Source organism: Marmota marmota, unplaced genomic scaffold, assembly GCF_001458135.2.
Source record: "Marmota marmota marmota unplaced genomic scaffold, marMar, whole genome shotgun sequence".
NCBI lineage: Eukaryota > Metazoa > Chordata > Mammalia > Rodentia > Sciuridae > Marmota > Marmota marmota.
Window position 1 is genome coordinate 14,166,845 of NW_026000240.1, and position 18,239 is coordinate 14,185,083.

General features: G+C 41.5%; 1 pseudogene; it reads left to right on the plus strand.

The window, feature by feature from the left end:
- Window positions 1–852: 852 nt before the first annotated feature.
- Window positions 853–16,829, plus strand: LOC125613616 (annotated as a pseudogene).
- Window positions 16,830–18,239: the final 1,410 nt, after the last annotated feature.

The following is an 18,239-nucleotide window of genomic DNA, read 5'->3' on the forward strand; positions in this document are numbered from 1 at the left end:
ATAGACCCCACCCCCGTGGCACAGGTGAACGGCCTCCCAGTCTCGCTGAGAAGTGGACTTTCCTCCTCTGCTAGAGACCTCCGTGAATGAGGAACTCCCTGTGCCTTTATGGGTCAGCCGAAACCACAAGAAAGTTCTTCCCTGACAAAGAATCCAAATCCACCTCCTTGTAATATCACCTTATTAATTCAGATCCTTTCATCTGGAAACACACAAGATAACTCTTCAATAATACATGCCAACTCTCCAGGTATCTGAGTACAACTTCTAAACCCTCTCTTCCCCTGGGGTCCATGCATTCTCAACCCCCCATTACTCATTCCATGGGGGAAGCTCCTAAGTCGCTAATTTCAGCTCCCTGCTGTCTTCTGAGTGCCCAGCCTGTGTGTCCACCTTCCTGGTGGATGTCCCCAGGTGGACGTCTCTGATACTTCCATTTCAGCGTGTCTAAAAGCATGCTAACCTTACTGGCCCTCACACCCCCTCCTTTTCCTGCTTTCCCCACCTAGTATGTGACCCTCCCCGACATTGTCCATGCTGGGTCCCCAGGTTGTCAAGACCTCATTCCTGACACCTTCTGTCCTTTTGGCACCCATACCAAGTTCATCATGATCAGGTCCTATCAATGCAGCACCTAAATGCTGCTTGAGTCTATCCATTCCATCTCATCTCTAGGAACACCACTTTCCTGGTCCAGACCCCCATCAGCAGTCCATGTGGGATCTCAGCTTTCAACTAACCTGCTTCTGGATTTGCTCATTTGAATTCATTCTCCTCTCTACCAATAGCACAGAGCTAATCATGTCTTGGCCCTACTAAATGACCTTAAAATAAAAGTTCAAAGCCCTCAACATGATCGAAAAAGCCCTGTGTGATTCAGATCAGGCCCACAACTTTATCACTGTCTCCTTCTTCGTGCTCTATGCTGGTGTGTAACATGACATCCACAGGCCAGCAGCATCAGGAAGCTTGTTAGAAATGCAGAGTCTCTGGGACAGAACCTGTGTCTTAACAAGATCTCAAGGGGATTCTTGTGCCTGGTGAAGTTTGAGAAGCATTGCTTCTCAAGTTAGCCTGCTTCTAACATTTGAGCCTCCAGACCCCCTGTTTCTTCTTCCTGAGATATTTTCCTTGCTATCACATCCCAAAACCATTCCTGGCTAGCGTAGTTATGTGTCCACTTAGAAGTCACTCTCTCGAGAAAACCTTCTGTGATATCTCATGACTGAGTTGAGGGATCCCTCAAATCTGATTTGCTCAGATTTTCCACATGTTCTTTAATCAAGCTTGCATATTTAGTCTCTTAAGAGATATCTTATCAGCCAGGTGCAGAGGCACATGCCTGTAATCCCAGTGGTTTGGGAGACGGAGGTAGGAAGATTGCTAGTTCAAAGCCAGCCTCAGCAATTCAGTGAAGCCCTAGCAACTCAACAAGATCCTGTCTCAAAATAAAACACAAAAAAAAGGCTGGGGATATGGCTCAGTGGTTAAGTGCCCCTGAGTTCAATTCCTGGTATCAAAAAAAATAAAAAAGAGAGAGAGAGAGAGAAACATCTTATCTACTATCATATCCCCAGTGTCTAAAATATAGTAGATGCTCACTAAGTATCTATTTATAATGACAAATTAGTAGTGGGTGCTCATTAAATAGCAGTTCCAAATCTCTTGCTGAAATCCAGATATGCTATATGATCCTGGCCTTTCCAGATTGTGTGTGATCAGAGACCTTCTCACAAGAGGAACTGTGTGAGGTTGCACTGGTGTTATTTGTTTTTTGTAAGCTATTTCTGGACCCTAGTGATCATATCCTTTTTCCCTCAATGCCCATCTTTGGATCATCTTATAGAATGATAAGTATCAGAACACAAAGGGACCCTGGAATCTGCATGATTTGATCTCCTGGTCTATAGATATAAGGAACCTAGGACCCAGAGCATGACTTTCACAAAGGGTCCTCAACATGTGTGGGGGTACCACTAGTCCTCCCCCTTTTGAAAATCAGGACATATTTGCCTCTTCCTGGTATTGGTGGTCTTCACCCCTGCTGCAATTCAGAATTCCTCCACCCTACTCACAGTCTCTCAGGCCTAGAAGACATCCTTTCTCCAGGGACAGACTTTTAATTCATTATTGGAACTCAAAATGATCTCTTCATACTTTATCAAATACTTTGACCTTTAAATACCTTAAACTAAGGAGAGGTCCAACTATACCTGATGAGTAATACATTTTCATAAGAGAGGATAGTGACCGTAGTTTAAGAAATAGTCGAGGAATACTAACATTAAACTCTCTTCTCTCATTGGCAGGCTTGCGTCCTCTGTCTTACCCTCCTTGCTCTGGGTATGGCTTCAAAGACATATTTTTGTCACCCTTGACATGTTAAAAATGTATCTTCTCTATGTTCTTTATTCAAGATGATAGTGACTGGCCATGTGTGGCCGTTAAGCACTTCAGGTGTGGCCAGTGCACACGAAGATGTGTTGTAGCCCCCTCCATTTTCCAGGGTACCAACCCTTGAAGAAAACTGATTTTCTTCCACAAACTCTCATCTCCCAGATATTGGCTTTTGAGCAACAAGCCGCTGACCTGAGTTCAGCTAATAGCTACATCTTGAAATGATCATTTTTGAATGCAGTGTGTTAACTAAAATGTATTATTAAAACGAATGTGTCTGTTTCTTTTCACTTGTTAGTGGGAATGCTGTAATATTAAAAACTGTAAGTGGGCCTCCCATTACATTTCCATTGTATAATGCTACCATGAGCTTTAATATCGCTCTTAGTTTTATATTCATTTTTTATCTTTGTTTTCTATCCCATACTTTCAAGTTTGGTATACTTGCTACTAAACTATAATCCAGTCAAAAGTTTCCACTGCTGCCACATTAAGCTCTGAAATCCTCCTCACATCATTTTTCATTAGCATCTTTTGCTCAGAGACTGTCAGAAATTCATTGTTCAGTGCTTCCCCAAATACTCAATTCCTTTGACTTAATAATGTAACACTGGGGGATAGGAATGGGAAAGACAGTAGAATGAATCAGCATAACTTTCTTGTGTTCATATATGAATACCAACCAGTAAAACTCCATATCATGTGTAACCACAAGAATGTTAAGTTATACTCCATGTATGTACAATATGTCAAAGTACATTCTACTATCACGTATAACTAAAAAGAACAAATGAAAAAAAAAACAAAGTTAATGAAATAATGTAACATCACTACTAAGAATAATACAATAGTGTTAATAATGATGGTGATCATTTGTAGAGGGATTACTCTGTGTCACCCACTGTGAAAAGTACTTTCCATACATTGTCTCATTTAATGCCTACAATAACCAAGTAAAGTGAGTGCAATTATGTCTATTTTACAGAAGGAAACAAGGTATTCAACCAGGTTGTGGAAAAGCCTGGCTCACTCACCCCAATTTGTTGCTGGTTTCTTCTCTGCTCCTAACAAGGTTCCTTTTTCCAGTTGTGACACCAAAGTGTCTTCAGCTGCTGCCAAATATCCCCTAGAAGGCAAAACTATCCCCTCTTCCCCTAGTTGAGAACTATTGGCATAGAGCAGCAATGACCTTTATTGTTTCCTTTCAATTTGGGGGATGAAATCATTGGCCACCCATGTCAGCTGCACCCTCTAGGAAGATGAGACCTCCTGGATATCCCCAATGGTGTGTTGGGTTCAGGCTCTCTGTGGGATTACTCTGTCTGCTTAATTCTTTTGGCTGGTAAATCCATGCAAGCAACCCTTCATAGCTCCCCCACCACTGTTGCTTCTCCTCACCAAACACCCTGCAGGAGAGTACAAGCCCCCAAAGTCAACTGTGGGTCATTTCCTGCTACACATGTGGGCACCTCCTTCAGGGTTAGAGCTCATCCAGAGATTTTTTTGATTGACAAGTTTTGGATTTCTGATGAGTAAAAAGAAGAAAAGAAGGGCAAAACCTCAACTGGCCATTCTACTGTCATGTATAATTAATTAAAACAAATTTAAATTTTTTTTTTAAAAAATACCCTCAGCTGGCATAGTTGGAAATGTGCTAATTGAATTTAAGTCTAGACTTTCTCATCTGTGTTTTTATTTACCCACTTCCTCCAAAGCTATATGGTTGCAAAAGGGAAACAAGTCCAATGTGCATTCAAATAATTAGGAACTAGACCATTTCTCAGTCATTTACATAAAAATTGCTGTTTTGAAATGCCCAGTCTCCTGCTCTGTTTCCCATATTGCATTATTTTCTTCTCTCCAGATATGCCCTAGAGTGAAGTCACATGACCCAGGAACAGACCCCTAGCTTCCCACCTTTCTTGAGAGCCATGCCAGTTTGAACCCTTATGTGGCCAGCCCTCTTTCAGCAACAAGGTGGTACCATGGTCTAGCTAACATTAAGTCAGAGGTCCTACAGAGCCAGGGTCACTGTTCAATGTGTACATGTGTATGAGTATATGTCTATTTAAACTCTGACTCTCTTCAAAGTAAACTTGGGGTCCACTTCCTTTCTTATATTTTCAGTTTCTACATTATTTGGTAGAGACAAAGAGGAATCATTTTCTCCCTCATTCCCTTTTAAATCAGATGTAATTTGAAAGAAAAGTAATGATTATTTTTTTAGTCTACTTTCTTTCCAATACTAACAAATATAGAAAGGTGTCCTTCTGCTTCATGTAGAATTATTTTAAGGCTGGTAAGTTGGTCTTTCCAACTTTAATCAGGTGCAGATAAGAGCTTGCTGATGTGCACATTCTGAAATTTCATGGCTCCAATGCAAACTCACTGCCTGGAAGCTAGGAGGCCTGACACTTGGAGGACTGTGCTGTCTGACAAACCAAATTAATAATGAATGAACCATCTTGTATAATCAGAAAGGGGAGGAAAGCTACAAATTAGAAATAAGTGTGCTCTTCATTACAGATGGCAGCGGGATGCTGCTTAGGGTATCACTGATGCTCAAATTAGCTGTGGGGCTCACAAACCACTTGCTGCTCTCTGCTTCTCACTTTCCTCTTGAGAGTCTCTTTCTCAAGGGATTTGCAAAACGAGAAATCCAAACTTGGGAGATGCTTTGCACCACACAAGAATGATGAATTATTATTCACCTAGGTGTACAGATATTGTAAATGGGTTACATTTCCATCTTAAATTAAGTTAAAGCTCTCATATTTTCCATATAAATTAGATCAAAATTATTCCAAGAAGGGAATTTTTGCAAAATTTCCACTATCCTCAAGAGATGCTCATTCCAAATATCATGTGCTTTCATAGAAAATGAGCTGCCCAGCTCTGAATCAGGGGAAAGTTGCTGGTGTTTGGTTTGGTTTTCCTTTGTTTTATTTTAACATATGCTACCAAGGACTAGCTGTGGCATTAGCACTCTGTTTGTGAGTGAGCCCATGTGTGTGTGAGCACGTGTGCACACCAAAACCCGAGCTGATACAGAAATGAAATTGCATGAAAACTCAGAGAGGGCCCCAGGGAAGCCAGTTAGCATCACTCCATCAATGAATTTCTGTAGGACAAAGACTGGGCAAGCTGGACATGCAGGCAACACAAATATCTCACAAGGTATCCAAACTATTTCACTGATCCAGGAATGGTCCCTGAGGCCAAGACAAACTGATAGCCTGCGCACAGCTCTGCAGTGGTCACGGTGCAGAGAGTGAGGACTCCAACTGTGGCTCTGGCTCACCCTGCCTGTCTGGCTCTTCCAGGACCATGCTGGTTCTCCTATGCCTTGAAGGGCTCTTGCATTGAGGTGAGAGTGGATCAAGGTCAGTTTAAGCAGCCTGGAAGCCAGGGGTCTTTAAAGCTATGGACAACAAGTGTGGCAATTGCAGCTGTGACCTGTCTGCTTGTGAGGAAGGCCAGAGCTGGGTGGAGGTAAGGACCATTGATGTGACCAATGTGGCCACAGGGATCGTTCCCAGAACTCAGTGATCAGCAGGGGAAAATGCTCAAAAATAAACAAAGCAGCCTCCTATTGGCACCTGGGATGTGAATGAGTGTCACCTCTGTTCTGCAAGCCTTGAAAGGATCTGCCAAATTACAACAACACCTGCAGCAGCAGATTAGGTGAAGGAGTCAGAGGGTGCAGAGGATGGAAAATCCCAAGAAGGAAAGAGCGGGTCAGTATGTGGCAGCAGGAAGCCTTGGCAAGACAGGAAAGTGGCTGCTTTACTTAGGGCAGCTGGACTGGTCTGGTCAAGGTGTGCTCCAGCAACAAGGGTGAACACGCTATGGAATCCCAAGTCCACTGAGCCTGGCCACCCCGGCCACTGCACACAGAGCCCACATGAGCAACCATGACTGAGCTTTGCCTTCAAGGAAGCACATGTGACAGGTAGGATAACGTGGGTGGTCACAGCCACAGGCTATCCCCTGTTACCTCTGGTCATGTGACATCCCAGTGCAGAGGAGTTTTAGTTGCCAGTGGAGTTAAGGAATCAGATAACTTCAAGAAAGAGAGATGATCCTGGACGATTCAGGTGGCCCATCGGAACCGCATTGTCTTGGCAACTGGAAAAGTACATGGAAGCGAGAATGTGAGAAAGCCAGGCCAGATACGCCTGGTTTCAGCAAACAAAGAGGGCTGTGAGCCTAGGCATGAGGGGTTCTCTGGAAACTGGGAAAAATAAGTCTCCCCTGAAAGCCTCTGAAGGTCCACAGCCCTGCTGGCATCTGGTGGGAGCCTAGGAGAGCACGTCAGACATTCTTGACATCGGAAACTACAAGTGGGCAAGTTTGTGTTGTTTCAAGCCACCACCACAGGAGCCAAAGGAGACAATTTGCTACAGCAGCAATAGGAAAACAATGAGGTAACACAAAATTATCCTCAACATATCTTTAAATATGTTTAAAACTTGTACTAGTAGGAATGGTGCAGGAAAGACGGGCCTCATGGCAAAGCCTCGGAGAGGCTGGCATGGTGGGCTGAGGCAGAGAGCATGTGGCCTTTGTCGTTGGCTTCTATTCAGTCTAGCACCCTGGGGAGGAGCTCTGGGGGCTACAGAGTAACAATTGAAGCAACTGTTTTCAATAAAACTGCCATAAGGCAGCAGGCAAAGAAGTATTGCTTTGGGGCCCTGCTAACAGGATGTAAGGCCCCAAGGGCAGAGGGCGCACAAACTCTGCTCAGCCACGCAGGCTGCAAGGGGCTGTGGAGCGCTCCACTCGATGCAGAAGTGTCTGCTAGTGACCTGGGCCGCAGCGCTCAGTGTGGAGGGCATGAGTGGCAGAGCCCAGAAGACTCAGGCATCTGTATAGTGGACATAGCAGGGGTCCTCGAACACCCACAAAGAATGAGATGAGGTCCCCAGGAGGCTGCAGTACCCAGCAGATGCCTCGGGCAGTGGCTATAACCATCCCTGCAAGGGATGAAGGTCCTGAATGAACAGGAGAGGGGCAAGGCTGCCATTGCTCACGTCACCCTCCTGCCACTCAAGGCTGGAGTGACATGGGTTCCCAAAGACTATCTGATAACACCCAGGACTGCAGAAATGGTGGGCACACAAAGAGAGAATTCACTGATAGCATCAGGGCAGGACAAAACTTCTCCAGGAACTTGTGTCTAGGACTTCTGAAATATGTCTACGTGGGATCGGACCCAGATTTAAGCCTAAGGCAAGGGAACAGTGAGGCAAAGCGAATTGCTTTGTTACCAAACTGTCAGCAAAACATTGCTCCTCGGCTGCGTCTGCACTGATGTGGTGACGGCCCTGCAGAAACTCATATGGCAAATGAAAGACACAACACTCTGCTTGGACCTATGTCCTAGGGGAGTCAGAAGTTCAACATCAAAGGGGTGTGTTCTTATTTTTTTGTCCAAGAGCAGTTTCCAATAAGAGGGGATTTAAACACAGGCCTAAGAGGACCCTACAGGCATCCCTCAGCCTTATGACCTCTGAACAAAGAGCACCCAGAGGTCAGGGGCTCACCCAACCCACACATGGGGGTTGGGCCTTGTGGCCACTTTTTCTTGAGTGCCACCCCAGGAAATGGAGGTCTCGCAGGCTCATCGTTACTCTCTACAAGACACGAGGACGCTAAGTTTCTCTTTCAAGGTGTTTTCTCGGCTGATGGTTCTGGTGTTGCCATGACTTTGCGTCAGTCCTGTGCTTACAACTGACTGTCCTCTGTGTGAGGTGCTGCCCCAGATTTAATCCTGGAGATCTCCTTCTCCTTCTTGCTGGCTCGCCACGTGCGTTAAGTAAAACCCCTGCCTGCCATTTGCTTTGATGAGATTCAAGGTTTCTCTGGGGGAGAAAGAGGAAGCCTCTTACTTGACAAGATAAATAGGAAAGAGCAGAGATTGGCTGCATTTAATCAGAGCCCACACCAACCTAAAGCAAAATGAAGCCCCAAATATCCCCTTAACTGATCCAAAGTCAAACTCATTTACAGGTTTAGGGTAGCAGCAAATCCTAATCCGTGAGCTGAGTCCCTTCTCCACGAGCTCATGCAGTGGCTTGAAACTAAGTGGTTATTTAGAGTTTATTTTCTTTTTGTTAAGATGGTGACCTGTGGTTCTTTTAAATCAGTGTCACAGTCATTTATGGAAGCAGAACCGAGTAAGGAAAAGTTAGAATGTGGAGTTAAAGACCCGAACTCTAGTCTCAAAAGCCCCACTTCCTGGCCACGTGACTACCTACAGTAAGGGGCAGAATCTCTTTGAACTTTAAATTCTACCTCTGCAAATTAGAGAAATTGCTCCTTGTTCTCTGCCCACCCAAGGTTGGAAAAGGACCTGTGAGCACCGTGTATAGCAGAGCTGTGTACGTGTCCCCATGGTCCTTGGCCAGGTCCGAGAGAGACAACTGGTGCACAGCCCACCCAGGCCTCCAGGGAGCACTCTCCAGGAGGAGCATCAGAGTACTGACCACAGAACATGGCAGGATGTGGTCACCACCACAGGAGCCAAAGGAGACTAAGTTGTGGGAAAGAGAATCGGGTCCCCAGGGTACCAGGTAGCCTTCCAGGGGACAGAGATAGACCTCCCCAGCAGAGCCACAGCTCTGGAAGAGTCCAGACTGTGCTTGAGGGACAGCGGGACATCCTTGGCTGCAGCAGAAGATGACATGAAAAACAATGATCATTTTAGGGCTTATGGGTCAATTCAAATAAAATATTTTAAGAATTAAAGTGCATTAAGACAAGGCCATGAGGAGATGGCCTCGAGCCCTGGAACTGGAAGTCTAGGAAATAAGACGTGCTGAGTCTGAGGCACAGGTCCTCTTGTCCCAGAAACAGAGCTGGGTTTGAGTTGGGAGGAAAAATTAAATAAGTGCATTGACCTTTACCCTCCCCCCCAAAAAAAATTCTCCCTATTTTAAAACTTTCCACGTGATAATTACCTCCTCCTTGATTGGGGTTTGTGATGGTTTTATGCCCCTCCCCCATTAAGCAGGGCAGCAGCTTTCTCCACTGATATCCTGAGGGTATCAGTGTAAGGTTTGTGCTTTCTGCACATCCCTGACCAGGCTCAGGCTGAGGAAGCTTCCACATGAAGAAAAGCCCAAGGCGAACAGTAACTGCTCCAAAAGTCACAGCCTATTGACTTTGCTGCAGCTTCTGAACAAAGCATGCAGCTGATTTCCCTGGCCTCTGCATGCTTTGGTGCTGAGTGACATGGCCAAGTGAAGGGGAGCGCACACGCCCTCCTAGCCCTCTGATCTCGTCATCCCGCAAGGCTACGTGCACACCTGCACCCCACTGCCTCACCTGTACCCCAACACCTCTCCTGCACTCTGGAACAGCTTCGTCTCACGTCTGCTCCTCTTCTCAGTCACCAGGGGAAATACTCTGGGTCAAACACCCCCGACCCAAGGCACTCGGCATGCAATCTGTGCGCCACCTGCCCCACGGCCCCGGAGCACCTTCCTTTCCTAGCCCGTGCCATTCACCACCCCTAAGATATTTGTGCCTGATTTTCTAATTCTTCCAGCACAAAGTTTTAATTCTTTAAAGTTAGTAAACCTGCTACAAACTCCAACATCAAATATTTCCCCTCAGACTGTTAAAAGATGCCCTTCTGTTTTTCTAATAACTGTATTTTGACTTACAGTAAAAATTTTTAAAGAACTCAAATATATTTTAAGCAGTTTTAAATTCTTGAGCACCAATCTTATTAAACATTAAGAACCTTACCCTAGATATTTGGTGATTTGGGTAGTCAAAATATAGACTTCCCAGGTTTTCTTTTACCTCCAGTGTTAAAAATGTGGGAAACATAAACAATGATCATTTTAGGGCTTATGGGTCAATTCAAATAAAATACTTTAAGAATTAAAATGCATTAAGAATTATTAAGTGTAAGGTTTTTTTATGACAATTTCAATTTTAGGAGTCGTTTTGTTTTTGTTGGGGATCCAACCCAGGACTTCATGTGTGTTACACTAAAGCTCTACTTCGAAGCCATTTTAAAAGCTTCAAATTTCACATCCAGAAAATTCTTTTTCAAGGAATTGTGCTCTTGTAGCCCATAATCCTTTCTTGCTAGAAATATGCCATTTCCAGGGACACAGATGCGTGAAGCAAATAGAACAAGAAGATTCCAAGGCTACCATAGAAGGTCATCATGAGTTTGATGTGAGTTCAAGGCCGTACTCCACCTGCCACACTCTGTGAGCTCACTACAGAGTTCAAGAAGCCAACACTTTCCACCCCCCCCCCATTCCCTCAATGAGTCAATTTGGCAAGAAAAAGGTCAAAGATCAAAATAGCTCTTTGGCATCAAATGAAAGATTTTTTACCAACCTTTCAACTGGCGATATCAATTGACATCAGAAATCTGACACTCTTGTCACTGAAAATGGAGAAAAGACAATTATATTGTTTAACAAAATACTCTGCAGCTTGACTGATGGGACCTAATGTATTTTAATCACTCTGTGAGATGGGACGTCTCAACCTATGAGCCCCTGGGCTTTCCATAGCACGTAGGGTATTTTGGAGGAGCATAAGAAGACTACTGTGGTTAAAAGGAAAACACAGGACCAAAGCCTCAGAAGTATGAGAAAACACTGTGAAGAGCTGGACATGGTGGCACATGCCTGTGACCCCAGCAACTGGGAGGCCGAGGCAGGAGATTCAAAAGTTCAAGCCAGCCTGGGCAACTTAGTGAGAGCTCTCAAAATAAAAAATAAAAAGGACTTGGGGTGTAGCTCAGGGGAGAGTGCCTCTAGGCATTCCTAACACCACAAACAAACAAACAAACAAAAACCCATTGTGAATTATGGGTTTTCTCAACAATATGTATGAGGTAAAGAGTGGGCCAGAAACACAGGCATGAACCAGAGATAAAGGATGTCCTAGGTGACATTCCTCCATGCATGCCACATCTGGGTAGGGAAACTTTAAAGGGTTTTAGGCAAGCAACATACATGGAAACTGTTTCTAAGCCATATCTTTCAGTTCTAGAAGTCTGGCTCATAGCAGACCAATCCTCTTGTCTAAAGCAACTAAAAAGGATAAATTTAATAATTTTTAAAAATCTTATCTTGAACACATTAGAAAACTGTTCAGTCACCCAGGATTTGAGGGTCAAGACATCTGAAACAGGAAACTCACTGGACTGCATCCAGTGTTCTATAGTTTTCCCTCAAGGTACTTCCAGTTCCATGAACTTCTGGAGCAGGAGGCTTGTACATGAAGAACAGCAGTTGCTAAAGGGCGGACATGAGCACAGCTTTCAGCAATCTCACAGGGTCAGGTGCAAAACCCCGGGCTGCCAGGGCAGTGAGGACTGGAGGGGTTGAGATTCTGGTGAGGAGATTGCAGAGAAGTCAAAGCATTTGTTTAAAATCCTCAAGTTTATTTGTAAACTGTGTAGGCAGATAATTTAAAAGACTGAGCAGAATTACAGACCTAAAAATAAAACAAAAAATAATAAAACTTTTAGAAGATAACACAGGAGAAAATCTAGCTGCCCTTGTGTTTGGTGATGGCTTTTTTGAGACAACACCAAAAAACATAATTCATGAAAAATAACCATGATAAGTTGGACTTCATCAAAATTTAAAACTCTGTGAACGACACTATTAAGAGAATGCAGAGAAAAATGATAGACTGAAAGAAAATATTTGCAAAATACATATTTGATAAAGAGCTAGAATCCAAAATATACAAGAGACCCTAAAGCCCAACACTAATAAAACAAAAACTTAATTTAAAAATGGACAAATGAGCTAAATAGACACCTTAGCAAAGAAGAACTCATTTGGAACTTCTAGTATCATGGTTTTGTATTTTACATTTTGGTCTGTTCAGATGGCAAATAAGCTCAGTGTCATTGATCACTAGGGAATTGCAAATTAAGACAACAATGAGATGCTACAGTATCCTTATTAATATAGGAAAAATCCAAAATACTGACAACAACAAATGCTGACAAGAATGCAAGTGACAGAAACTCTCATTCACTGCTGGTAGAATGCAAAGTGATACAGCCCCATTGTAAGATAGTGTGGCTATTTCTTCCAAGATAAAACATACTTTTACCATATAATCCAGGAATTGTGATCCTTCAAATGAGTGGAAAACTATTGTTTACCCCAAAAACTGCATACTAATACTAATATAAAATACTAATGTTTATAGCAGCTTTATTCTCAGTTGCCAAAACTTGGATACAATCAAGCTCCCTTCAACAGGTAAATGGATCAGCAAACTGGGATACATCCATGAAATGGGATATTGTTAAGCAATACAAAGATCTGAGCTGTTGAATCATAAAAAGCCATGGAAAAAAACTTAAGTACTTAGTGAAAGAAGTCTATTGAAAATCCTGCATGTTGTTTCCAATTGTATGACATTCTGGAAAGGGAAAGACTGTGAAGACAATCATAGACCTGTGGTTGTCATGGGGGTTGGAAGGAGGAAGGGAGTGATGAACAGACGGAACACAGGGATTGTTAGAGCAATGAAACTATTCTGTAGGATGCTATAATGGTGACAATATGTTATTATATATTTGCCAAAACCTGTGGAATGTGCAATTCAAAGAATGAAACCTTATGTAACCTACAGATGTCAGCTAATAAGAGCATGCCAACATCAGGTAATAAATTATAACAAAGGCACCACACTAATGCAAGGTGCTAATAATTGGGTGCTATATGTATATGTGCGGTGAGGGAGTCTGTGGGAATTCTCTGTACTTGTCACACAATTCTTCTGTAAAATTCAAACTGCTCTAAAGCATAAAGACTAGGTTTTTTTGTTTCTGAGGTTTAAAATTTTATTAGGTTCAAAAATCCACATAAAGACTATTAATTAGAAAAATAAAAATACTAAGCAAGTGATACCTAAGTGCCTGAATTATCAATTGTCTTAGCGTGGTGGGGATATAAAAATTGGAAGTGAGGGTCTGCAAGTTGAGAGAGCCTGGTAAAGACCAAGGACTTTCAGCTGGGATCCTGGAAGGATCAGATTCTAAGAATAAGACACAACCAGAAGTAGGGTTAGGACTTACAAAGACTGAAACTCAGCCATGAATCTTGTCACTCAGTGGATTAAATGACATGTCCTACCTTGATTCCTGCCAGAAGCTAAAGAAAATTCCCTCTAGAGGAAACCAATACAACTTACCATTCCAAAGTCTGTAACTTGGTGAAGAAATTACCTGATATACTAAGGAAAATAACAAAGGAAAGAAATACATACACATTATTGTATCACACCCTCACCCCCAAAACTCATAGGTAAGTTAGAAATAGAAAAAAACTGCAAAAGAAGATGAAAAGATTTTATCAGAGGAACAAAAATAAGACTGACAGCTGACTTCTTGACAAAGACTATGGCAGATAGAGAAAGATACAATGCCTCTAAAACAGATGAAAGTGAATACAATCCAGACCACCACACTGAGAAAAAATCCTTGTCAACAATGAAAACCTCCCCCAAAGAGGAGACAATTGCTTCTCGTGTTATGAGGCCAGTATTACATTGATGGAAAAACAAAACATTACAAGAAAAGAAAACAACAGACCAATAATTTTATGCATGATTAAGATGCAAAACCTTTAAAAATATTAATAAATTGAATTCAGCAATATATAAAAACTGTATCATGACCAAGTGAAATGAACCTCAGGAATGCAAATTCAGTTTAATGTTTTAAAATATTAAATCGATAGGCTAAAAATAAAAAAAAATCATATGAACACTTCAATAAATCAAGCAATGATTTGGCAAAATCCAAGAGCCATTATTCATAAAATTCTCAACAAACTAAAAGTAAATAGAAAAGCCCTCAAATTTTAAGATTGAAAGTTTCCCTCTTAAAATTAAAAGCAAGACAAAGGTATCTGGTCTCATTACTAGTGAGTTTATTACCAATATAGTGGGATACAAAGGCCAATGTATAAAATAAAATAATATTTCTGTATTTTTAGCAACAAAAAAATAAACACACAATTTTATGAAGTCCATTTTCAGTAGAATGAAAATAAAATAATTAGGAAAATATTTTTTGAGAAAAATATGTGCAAGACCTATACACTGGAAACTAGAAAACATTACTGAAAGAAATTAAATAAGACCAAAATAAATAAAAATTTATACCATGCTCATGGATTAGGAGGCTTAGTATTATTAAGATGTAAATTTTCCCAAAATTGATCTATAAGTAATCCTCCTTCCTACCACCCCAGAACCTGAAAGGCCATTTTTTATGTTGTTGTTCTTTTTAGATACAAAAGGCAATAGAGTGTACTTTGACATATTACACACACATGGAATATAACTTAGGATCTCATTCTTATGGTTGACAAGATGTGGAGTTTCACTGTGGTGTATTCACTGTGGTGTATATGAACACAGGAAAGTTATGTTCAATTCATTCTACTATCTTTCCCATTCCCATGCCCCCTTCATTTCCTTTTGTCTAATCCAATGAATTTCCATCCCCCCCCATACCTTATTTATTATGTGTCAGCATCCACATATCAGAGAGAATGTTCAGCCTTTGGTTTTGTGTGCTTGGCTTATTCCTGGAAGGCCTTTTTAAAACGGTAAGTGGCAGCAACTCTGTCATTTACACAGAAATGCAAAAGGCCTAGAATAGCAAGAAACCAATTTGTAAACTAAAATAAAAAGTAAGCTTGACAGATTTGCATGATCTCAGACTTCAGAGCATTCGAAACACTGTAACTATTGAGATATGATAGACATAAATACAGAACAGAATGGAGTTCAGAAATAGACTACATATATGTCAATTTTTTAAAAATCCAGGGTAATTCCAAGGGAATAGGATAATTTTGTAACAATTGATTCAGAATAATCCTGACCCTTGCTTACCATCATAAACAAAATTAGCTTAAAATGAATAAAAGATCAATATGTGGGAACTAGAACTCCAAAATCCACAGAAGGTAGCAGGATACAACCATTGCAACCTTGAGTTAAATTCAAGGATTTTTAAATAAGAAACAAATATGAACCATAAAAGGAAAATTTATGAATTGGATTTTATTAAAATTCAAATTAATGTCCTTCATAAGATACCATTAAGAACATGAAATGTAGCTTGGACAGAGAGAAACTATTTGCAAAACTTCTATCTGATAAAGGACTTATATCCAAAATACATTAATTAAAAGCTCTTACAATGTAGTAACAATAACGAGAAGCAATTCAATTTATTTAAATAGATACTTTACCAAAGAAAATATACAAATGACAAATAAACACATGAAAAGATTCCCAGCATCATTAATCACCAGGGAAATGTGACCAAACTCTATGAGATGCCACCCACCAGAATGGCTAAGGCTTTTAAAAAAAGCCAAGTACTATGGACAATGTAAAACTGGATATCTCAGGCACTGCTAGTAGGAAGTATTGGATAGCCATTTTGGAGAGCAATTTAGCAATTTCTTAGAAGTTAAACATAATATTTACCATAAAACTCAGCAATCGCCCATGTTTTTATCCAAGAGCAATAAAAGAATATGTCTACAAAACAACAGCGTATGAATATTGACAGCAACTTTGTTTGTAATAACCCAAACCCAGAAACAACCCAAATGTTCATCAGCTGGTGAACAGATAAACAAATCATGGGGTACTGAGAACAATAAAAATAAAGGAGCTAGTGATTTGCACAGAAGAATTAAAAAACATGATAAGCACCAGAGGCCCCTGGGCAGGAGGTGGAGGGGATGGGTGTGCAAACAAGCCTCCATCCAGCACCTTGTCTGGTTTGTCTGGCCCGGTATTCCAGGTGACTCTCGCCCCTTGGCACCACCCTTCGAGTTCTTGCTCAGCCCAGATCCATCCTCACGACTTCTTTCCATCTCACAAATGTCTCCCCAAAGAGAGCCAGAAGGACCTACTAGTGACAGGCGCCTGCCAGATCACTGACCAGTCTGGGCCTCTGGTGCCCTACACACCCACCACAGGATCACAGGTTCTGCTGGACATATTCTGTACCCCCAGAGGAATGCATCCAAGGGGAAGGCTGCCTTTACCACTGAAGATTATGACATGTTTGAAGTGTGTTTGGAGACCAAGGAATCAGGGGGGATACCTGGCCTGGGTGATCCTGGACATGGAGTATGGAGGGGAGGAGGTGAAACATTATGAAGAGATCCCAAAAGCTGAGAAGCTCAAACCTCTGAGATGAAGCTACCATGCCTAGAAGACCTCTCAGAATCGGTTCTGCTACTGGAAGTAGTGAGAGGAGGAGATGGGACACCAATATAGTCAACACACTGGGGTCCTGTGCTTCAGCATGTTGTCAATGCTCTGCCTCCTCCAACTACCCATCTGGCAAGTTTTCTACTTGCAGCTTCTTCAAGGGCAAGAAGGTGATTGAGTAATGAGGCCCAAGCTCCTTGTCATTGGCATCTCAACCAGCAGAATATGGCTGGGCCATGTCTGGCCTAAGGTCTCTTACCAACCACACCATGAAGGCATGTTGGAGCTCTCTTGCCAGACTGATCTCTTTGGGTGTGGAGGACACCGGGCACACCCAACAAGTCAATGGGGGACTTCTTTCTAACTCCATAGGATCTGGACTCGTTCTGCAACAATAGGACTAGACAAGAAGAGAGATAAGGCACGAGAACAGATAAGAGAGGAAATCAAGTAAAGGTGGTAGATTTAAACACAACTCTGTAGTCACATTAGAAGTGAATGGCCTGAACACACCAATTAAAAAATAAATCTTTCCAGGTGTGATGGCAACCGCAGAGGCCAAAGTAGGAGGATCCCAAATTCAAGGCCAGCCTGGGCAACTAAGCAAGATCCTGTCTCAAAATAAAAGCACCCCTGGCTTCAGTACCCAAAAAATAAACAGATCTTCCAGGGTTGGGATCTTGCTCTGTGGCAGATCATTTACCTACCATGTGCCAGACTCTGGGTTCAGTGCCCAGTACAACAGGGGAAAAAATCCAGACTGGATAAAACATGCAACTATAAATGGATTTTCAATGATAGTCAATAAACAGAGGGATATGGAAGGATAGAAAAGTCAAAGGATGGAAAACTCTGTACCAGACAAACACTACTCTGTATAACTATTAATTTAAGATGAATGCAAAGAACATTTCTAGAGATTAAAAAGGAATATTTGTTTCACAATGACAAAGGAGTAAACTAACCAGAACAATGCAATGATTCCAAATTTGACAGCACTAATTAACACTGTGTCAAAGTTTATAAAGCAAAAATTGACAGAACTAAAACCAAGGAACAGACGAATGGACAACAATAATTGAAGATTTTAATACCTCTCTGACAACAATTAAGAAAATAGACAAAAATAAGGTCATAGAAGATCAAACAATTGGATTAAGAAAAATAATGTGATCAACCCATATATAAAACTGCAGAATACTTGTTATTTTCAAGTGCATGTGAAACATTTGCTGAAAGACTGACTATAATATTCTGCTCTCTAAAGCAAACTACAACAAATTTCAAATAATTAAAATCTAGAGTGTATTTCCTAACCACAGTGAAGTTGTTAAAAATAGATAACTTTAAAAATCTTTCAAATGTTCCCCAAAATCTTGAAAATAAATGACTACAGTTTTAAAAAATTATATGGAAATATAAAAGTTCTCAATGAAACTTCAATGAAATTCAATAAAACAAAATTTGTAGAATTTAGCTAAAGTTATTCAGGTGGTCTGTGATTTATAATGATTCAGATTATGATTTGTTTTCTTTATAAAGGTGCAAAGGTGAGGCACGTTCAGTAGAAGCCACCTTTTCCCAAGAAGCTG